The sequence below is a fragment of the Physeter macrocephalus genome, unplaced genomic scaffold, assembly GCF_002837175.3.
Source record: "Physeter macrocephalus isolate SW-GA unplaced genomic scaffold, ASM283717v5 random_189, whole genome shotgun sequence".
NCBI lineage: Eukaryota > Metazoa > Chordata > Mammalia > Artiodactyla > Physeteridae > Physeter > Physeter macrocephalus.
Window position 1 is genome coordinate 28,847 of NW_021145460.1, and position 8,627 is coordinate 37,473.

Sequence of the window (8,627 nt, forward strand, 5' to 3'; positions counted from 1 at the left end):
GTGCTGAGTTCTTGTTGAATCCTGCAGCGTCCTTGTGCCCATTTTACAGATGAAGAAACCGAGGCCACTGAGTCGCTGGCCCAGAGTCCCAGAGCTGCCAATAGAGAGCCCAGTCTCCCAAACCCACCCAGTTTCCCAAAGGTCCAGATTAAGAGCCACCATGCACGGAAGGGCTAAGGTGGCTGGGGAGAAGAAGCAGGGGGTGCCTGAGTGGAGGTAAGCATGGGGCGAGTCAGTGCCAAGTGAGTGGGAGGGGGCTGGGGGCTGGGGGCAGGGAGGACTTTGGATTCTTTTGTGGGTCGGACAGAAGCCTTTGGAGGAATTTTAGTGCCGGGGAAACATGCCGCGCTCTGGGTGCAGGCATGAGGTGGGCACCTGCAGGCAGGAAGGCGGCTGCCTCAGGGTCCACCTGGAACCCCCTCCCACTCAGCCCCCCCCCACCTCCAGATGCCCACCCACATCCCCTAGAGAAGCCCCACCCTAGGGGCTCCTGTGTCCGGGGAATCCTTTCTTCCATGAAAGAAATTCTCCTGCCCCAGAGGTGGGGGGGCGGGGATTTGAATTTGAAAACCTCTGTACACCACCACCCCCTCCTATAACGGATCAGGAAACTGAGGCTCAGAGAGAAGAGGAACCTGCGAGTCCCAGAGGGAGGCAGCACCAGGTGGGGGCAGGAACCAGGTCTCGGTTCCCTGGCTCTGAGCTGCCTGCTCTCGGGTCCCCTGCGCCCCACAAAGCCACCGGAAGAGGATGTGAAACGCTTGCTCAGAGAAGCAGAGCAAGTGCTGGCGGGGCTTGGCGTCAGGGCGGCATGCTGGGCCCCGGCCACCCCGCCAGGGCCCCGGGGCCTCATGTGCCTGCGGGCCGGCTCCGGACCCCCTGTCCACCCGCTTCTCCTCGCGGCCTCCGCCGTCCTGCGTGCCCAGCCGGCTGCCCACCAGGCTCCGAGGAGGGTAAGGAAGCAGCCCGTGGCCTCTGGGTCATCCTGGCAGCCTCGGGTCTGGGGATCCGGGCTCTGAATGCTGGTGAAGCGGGGGTATGTGGGCTCTGCAGAGGTGCACACAGACACAGGACCCGGATTCTCCCTGTGACATCTTGGGCAAGTCCCTGCTCCCCGGGGCCTCAGTTTTTCCATTTGTCAAATGTGTGGGTTGGACTCATCCCATGGCGTCCAATGTCTGGTTTGCAGCAAAATGAGAAAAATGGAGACAAGGTTGTGAGTTTTCCTTAAAGCCAAATGTATTCATTTAACAATTACCCATTTTTCTGATCGTATGCCCTCCTTGTTACCTTTGGTGGGGTCTTTTCTGAAACGATGGTAATGATAGTGGTGATAGTGGTAATGATAGTGGTGGCATTTTTTTTTTTTTTTTTTTTTTACTGCCCTACTTGGCAAAATAAACAGTTGCCAACCCCAGGTTGGTCCCCGCAGTTTAAAATTAAATCCCATGTCTGGGTGCCAGGGGTGGAGGAGCTCCTAGGGCTGAGTGGCGGGGAAGGCTTCCGGAATTAGATGGTGGCTTAGAGAAAGCGGGGTCTCCCGCGCACCCTCCACAGGGCCTGGCAGGGCTCACACCTGCCTGGCGGCCCCACTGGCCAAGCTGCTTTGACCTCTGTGACATGCACTCGCCACCTTTTCTGACTCTGGGTGGTGATTTCCCCCCACGCAGGGGGAATGGGGACAGGGCCTCGGGGTGTTGGGGGACACAGCTGGGCCCACCCTAAGACAGCAGGTCTGAGCTGCAGCTACTGGCCCGGCTCAGGACACAGCCCTGTCCACCCACCCTTGGCTGGCCCTCAGCCTGGTAAGAGCGGGAATTTCTGGCTCTGCTCATCACCGGAGCAGGTATGACAGCCATGTGGGTGACACCAGACCTAGGCACTCGGGCGCCCGACTCCACCGGGGCCGGCAGATGGGCAGACAGGCTGGCAGAGGGCCTCCCTGGGAGCCCACCCCCGGCCTGGCTCCCACCCCGTGATGGCCCAGGAAGCCAGGCCTGCCGAGCCCAGAGGCAGGAAGGGTTGGGTGTTCCTCGCCTGTGTCTCCGGGGTGACCACCAGACGGAGGGCCGTCGTCCGCCGTGCTGCTCTCCAAAGCCCCACACCTTGGCCGAGGACACCTCTGCTGGCACCGGCCACCGAGGTGAGTTTCCAGGGCAATCGGTGCCTCTGCTGAGAGGCTGGCTAGGCCACGGCCAGGGCCCTTGACTTCCTCCCCTCCCGTCAGAACTGGTTGAAGAAGTTTGGCTGGAAGCTGCCCAGGGAGGCTCCATCTCCCATTCTGGGTGTGAAAGAGGAGGCGGGGTGGGGCGGGGGGGTGGCGGTTACCCTGGTACCCGTGTCTGCCCACCTGGCCGGCCTGTCTACCTGCTCCCTGCCCAGGTGGGTTAGGGTGGCTGTGGCTTGTCCCAGCGGCTCCACGAGTTCATAGGATGCTTCTCAGATTACAAAGAGCTCTTGTGCATTGTTTCATCATCTGCTTTCCTGAGAGCCAAGTGGTGGTGGTATTACTACTACTATTATTATTGTTATTTTCCCCCTCTTACTGATGGAGAAACTGAGGCTCAGGGAGATGGAACTGAAGCTAGGAAGGTGCATAGCAGGGCCTTGAACACAAACCTAGGCTCTACGTTTTAAGAGAGAGTTTCCCAAACCTGCAGGCCCGCTCCTCGGTCGTGTGTGCCCAGCGCTCCACCGGCGTGGTCCCTGCGAGGGACGGGACCCCCTCCCTTTCTGACCTTCCCCTCCGTTATTCTCGTGTTTCAGGCTCAGCTTCCACGTGTTTGTGTCCCTTCTCTTCCTCTCTCCTCCCCTGCACTCCCACCTCGGGCTCGTCACACGTTGGATTGGTGGCCCTTGGGGACGTCAGGGACCCCTCAGGGTGCTGGGCCCTGAGCGCTCTGGGAGTGGAGGACAGTCATCAGAGAGGCTCCTGGTCTCACTCTGTGACCCTGGATCACACGTGTGCTCCTCCGAGTGTCCCCCTTAGCATCCCAAGAGTTAGAGTCGGGGCCACGCACACCCATCTCCGGGGGAGGACAGGGAGGCCGCGCGGCGAGCTCATGGCTGATCCGGAACGCCCGGCATCCTCGTCCTGAGCCATTTCCACGGCTCCGGGCATCAATTCATCTTGTTCTGGCCACCCTGGGACAGCAACGCCCTGTGAGGTCAGAGATTTGGGGCGACGCTGATGTCGAACCCCTCCACCCCGGATGGTCTCCTAGATGTTTGGAGGCTTCATTTCCCACCTCCTGACCATTTCTGAGCTTGGCCTCCAGCCTGTGAGGCCAAAGAGGAGGAGGCGGTCCCTGGAAGTTCCCAGGGACCAGAGGCAGAGGAGGTGGGGCTAAGCTGGGCCCACTCGCCGTGCCAGCAGCTCCCACGCCCAGCCCAGGTGCGTCACCTCCTGCCAAGGTGTGTGCTCACCCGCCCACAGAGGGCTACCCCAGGACTCAGGCAGCCAGGAATGGTGACATCAGGTCAGGGAAATGACCGAGGAGCCTGGCCAGGCCACACCCCATCCGTGACCTCCCCGGGCTCTAAATATAGACCAGAAAAGACAGACAGACCTGGTGACCTCCACCTGCCCAGTGAGAGGTGAAAGGTTTTCCACAAAGGCCTGATCCGAGTCCGGGTACCTGTTCCTCGTTGGGCCACCAGCGCCCTCCATCACCTTGGCCGAGCCCAGGCTGGAGGAGGTGACGGCCAAGGCCCTTGTCGTCTGGACATTTCCTTGAATCGGTTCTCGCTGTGAGCTGCCGTGTGCCCGGCGGGCTTCCCCAGAGTTGCACCCTGGGCCCAAACCCCATTCCCTGGGACCCTGTGCTGGGCAAAGTGGTGGGTGGGGAGTGAGAAGCGTGGGCCGGGCAGAGAGGGGCCGGCTCGAGGCTCTGAGGACCGCAGCTGTTCTGTGTGAGCCTCACTGGGCGTGGTGAGAGAGGACCCCAGAGATGCAAGCTGGGGTTGCACCAGGCAGCTGGTCTTTCGTCTGAGGGCGAGGGGCTGGGGGGCTTTGAAGGGTCAAGACCCCTCTGGTTGCTGTGTATCAGGGGGACCAAGGATCAGATGACAGCAGGTAGGAAAAGGGGCCCCAGAGGTTTGGGCTGAGCACACCTTTCCCTTAAGCTGGAGGTGGCCACTCAGGGGCCTCTGAGCCAGGGAGTGATGGGAGGCCCAGTGGGGTCTGGGGCAAACCCACAAGCAGATGGCCCGGCTGGAGAGGACAGCTGCCTGTCAGCTCCCGCCCGGTCTCCTGTTGCGTGGGAACACAGACCCGGAGCGGCTGGGTTGTCCGAAGTTACAGGAGCAGCCAGAAATGTGGATTTTTATGTGAAATCACCTGACCTTTCACTGTTGGCTCAAGAATTGAAAAACACTTTGCAAGCCAACCAAAACACACGTGGGCTAGATTTGGCCCGGTTCTCCTCCCAGCTGTCAGCTAGAGACCTGTCTTTTAAGCTTCCCGTGCGAGGAGCATCCTGCCTACAGGAAGGGTCTGTATGTCGATGTCGTCCAGGGCTCCTTGTGACCCCCAGGGAAGGACAGATGCACTCTCCAGGGAAAGGTTGTACCGTGTTCCCTCTCCCTCCCAGCAGAGCCTCCAAGGGCCCAGGTTAGCACAGACTCGATTTCAGGCTTGCCTGAGGTCCCTGGGTTTGCCTCCAGCCCCATCTGAGCTGCGTGATTCGGTTTCCCAGCTGCCCACCGCCTCGGGCCCCTTGTGTTGTAAGGATGCTGTGAGTGCCCCTTGGGTGTGGAGCGAGGAACCTGGGAAATGGTGAAGGTGGGAGCGTGGTCACTGCGCCGGCCCCGGGTCTGGAGGTTGCTCCCCTCCGTCCAGGGCTACCGGGAGCCCCAGCAGCATTAGGGGATAAGTCTCAAACTGTGTCCTTTTTCTTTTTTAACTTCTATTATGGAAAACTCCAAAAAGACACAAAAGTAGAGAAAATGGCATAAAGGCACGCAGCTTTCATGATCACCAAGTGCGGGGCCACTCTCGCTGCTTCTTCTTCTCTTACTGGCGCCATGTCCTGCCCTCCTTCCCCGCAGCGAACGATATTGGCACAAATCCCAGGCACATCGTTCCATCCATCGGTATTTTAATACGTTACTCTAATAGTAACCCAAATCCAAAAAACGATGTCAGCTATCATCAGCTATCCAGTAGTGTTCAAATCACGATCCAGAATCCGCACGTTGCATTTGGTCGTATGTCCCACCTTTATTTTTTTTAATTTTTAAATATTTATTTATTTATATATTTTGGCCGCGCCGGGTCTGTCGTGGCACGCGGGCTTCTTAGTTGCGGCATGCATGCGGGATCTAGTTCCTCGACCAGGGATCGAACCCGGGCCCCCTGCATCGGGAGCTCGGAGTCTTACCCACTGGACCACCAGGGAAGTCCCTGTCCCACCTTTATTTTAATCTACAGTTTCCCCTTTGTGTTTTCCCCTGAAATGTATTTGTTGAAACTGGGTGGTTGGTCCTGTGAAGATTCCCAGAGTCTGGAATTTGTGGGGTGCATCCTTATATGTGTTTAACATGTTCTTCTGTGCCCTGTCATTCCCCCAAAAGGTTGTTCCATGCAGAGGCCTGGTTGGATTCAGGTTAGGTTTTTGGCAAGGGCACTTCGTGGGTGGCTCTGTGTTCATCCATCAGGTGGCACCTACTGTCCTGGCCCCCTCTCTTTTGCCCTTGGAAAGAGATCTACCCCACAGCTTTGGGGGAGGATGGTGAGGGGACGTGCTTGAGGGCCAGGGAGAGGGCCTCAGTGAATTGCAGTCCCTGGTGAGGTGCTCTACCTGTGCTGTCTTCCCTTTGCTAAACAGGAGAAAACTGTGTCTTGGAGATCAGGTGACTCTCGGGGGGCCGAAGGCTGAGGGGTGGGTGGCATTGGCAGGGAGGGAGGGTCACATAGTAAGAAAGGGGTGGAGCTGGGCTTTAAACCCAGGTGTTTCAGTGCCAGAACCTGGCTTCTGTGCTACCCTGCCCCTCTGGGAACTAAGGGTGTGTGAGTGTGTGTGCACGCACATTCACGCAGCTGGAGCAGCAAGCAAGCTTGCCAGGACCCAGGAGGGGAGCCCCAAAGCGGGGGGAACAAGGCGGGGAGGGGGACAGGCCCCAACCAGACAGGCACCAACCAGACAGACACCAACCAGAGGGACCCCCTCCACCGCCCCCTCCATGCAAATGATGTCCAGGTAGTCCGATGGGAGGCAGCCGGGCCGACCGTGTTGGTGTGTTGTGTCCTGATGGAACTCCCCAGTCCTCACCTCCCCAGCCTACTTGGGCCCCACTAACCCCGGCCCCCTTGACCTTCAAGGTCAGAGAGGTAGTGACCTTGGTGCACTCAGGAGTCACTTGGCCTCCATGGGCCCCTTTCCCCAGCTATAAAATGGGCACGAGCTTGCTTCCCAGGCCCCTCCCTGGGAGAAAGAGATAAAGGGAACAGAGAAAAGAGATAAAGTGAGTACAGGCAGGTGCTGGGTTCTCCAGGCACTGAGAGCTTGGCCCCAGGAGAAGGAGTGGGAAGAGAAGCTTCTAGCCCAAGGCAGTGTCCAGTGTCCAGGTCACCCCTCTCTTGCTCTTTGAAGACCTCATTCCTCTAAATATGTCCCACCCACCTCACCCTCCCCTGGGGCTTCCTCAACAGCCTCCTAGGGGTCTCCACCCCCAGCCAAATCTACCCATCTTGCTTTAAAAATGAAAACAACAAACAAAACCCAGCGTTTATTATTATGTGTGTGTGATTACTAAAATATTTTAGAAAAATTAGCAAATTCTGAGAAGTAAAAAGAAAACAATGTATAGCACTGCCCAGAAATAACCACCATTCCTTTTGCAAAGTAGGTCCCTCTAGTCACATGCACGCGTGGAATGTCAGCTTCTAAAAGCATGCTCTGCATCGTGGTTTTCTGACTTTACAGTTATAGCTGAGCATCTCCGTGTATCATTGTCCTCCTATGGTAGGTAATGGCACACGGGGTCCTGACAGTAAGTCTGCATAGGGTGTTTGAGTTGATTCCTTTGGTAGAGTTGTAATTGAGGTTTCCATAAACATCGTTGTATGGAAATCCACGCCCACATCTCTGAATGTTTCCTTAGGGTTAATTCCCAAGAGTGGGATTGTCGAATCAAAGCCATGAGCGTTTTTGTTTTTATTTTTCCAAATTTATTTTACTGAAGCAGAGTTGATTTATGTTGTGTTAATTTCTGATGTACAGCAAAGTGATTCAGTTATGCATATACACATTCTTTTTCATGGCATGAGTGTTTTTAATGCCTTTAATAGAAATCACCAAGTTGTTTTCTGTGCGTCTTTGTCAAGGCCTTGCCTTGTGCCTGATGGAGAACCATCCGGCAGGTGCTCAAGCTGCCCACGTGGGCACGCAAGTGGGTGGGAGCTGCTGGGCCCCCACTGTCCGTGGGTATCTGAGGCCTGGCACACAGTGGGTGCACAAGATATGCTCATGGAATGAGTAGTCTGGACCTGCCCTCTCATTTTACAGATGGGAAACTGAGGCCCAGTGGTATGGAACCAGTTCTGGGGAGGTTGGTGGCATTGCCGGGACTGCTGACAGCAACTGCAGGCCTCTCTGAGGGCTGAGGGCTGAGGCCGGGGCAGGCTGAGGGAGGGTCCCATTCATTCATCTGTCTACTTGCCTCCTCACTGGCTTCTAGAAAGTGCAGCTGAGGCTCCCTAGCCCTACTTCCTCCCCAGCCCTCAGCATCTTCACAGCCACCCTGAAGGCTGACCTGAGACCTTGAGCGCTCAAGCCACCAGTGAGTGGCCCCAGGTGACCAGACCAGTGGCAGGTGCCCAGCTGGCATTTGTCCCTCCTGATCCCTCCTCACTCTTGAGTGCAGGCCCCACCTGGTGATGCCTGGTCTGGGCTCTCCCCCTTACCCCCAACTGCCCCTCCTCTGCTGCCTCCCTTCTGCCTGTACCTCCTCAGGGTGGCCTTAGGGCTGAGACAGTGCAGGCAGAGCCCCCCCCACCCCCACCCCGGCACCAAATACACACCCCAACCCTCAGGACTTCCAAATGCACGAGTGCACTGAGGACTCGGTTCCAGGCCGCGGGAGCACACAGCGAGGCACAGGCATCGGCAGAGTGAGTGCTATATATGTCAGTTACCCACTGTGATCCTCTCTAGTGACGAAACTGAGGCTCAGAGAGGTTAAGCAACTTGTCCGAGGCCACAGAGCTAGGGAGGGGCTTAACTGGAATTTATGGGAGGTGGAGACCCACTGCTTGGCCACACGTCGACACTTACACACACAGCTACACAACCCGTGCGCTGCGCACGCACCCACACAAACGGCCTAACCGTGGTACCCGCTGCCCCACGACACACGCCGCGCGAGCACTCCCGAAGACGCAAGCCGCCATCACTCCAGCGGGGTTGCGCGCGCGCAGGCGTACACACTCCCCTCCGGCGTCTCTGGCCGCCCCCTCTCCTGGCCTCGCCCCTCCACGCCGCAGGCCCCGCCTCCCGAGCACCGCCCCTGGCCAGCCGACCCCGCCCCCGCCCTGACCTCAGCGGGGCCGGGCCGCGGGCGCAGAGCGCAGGCTGGGCCGAGCCGCGCGGGCCCGCTGCCGCCGCCGCCGCCGCGCGCCGGGCCGG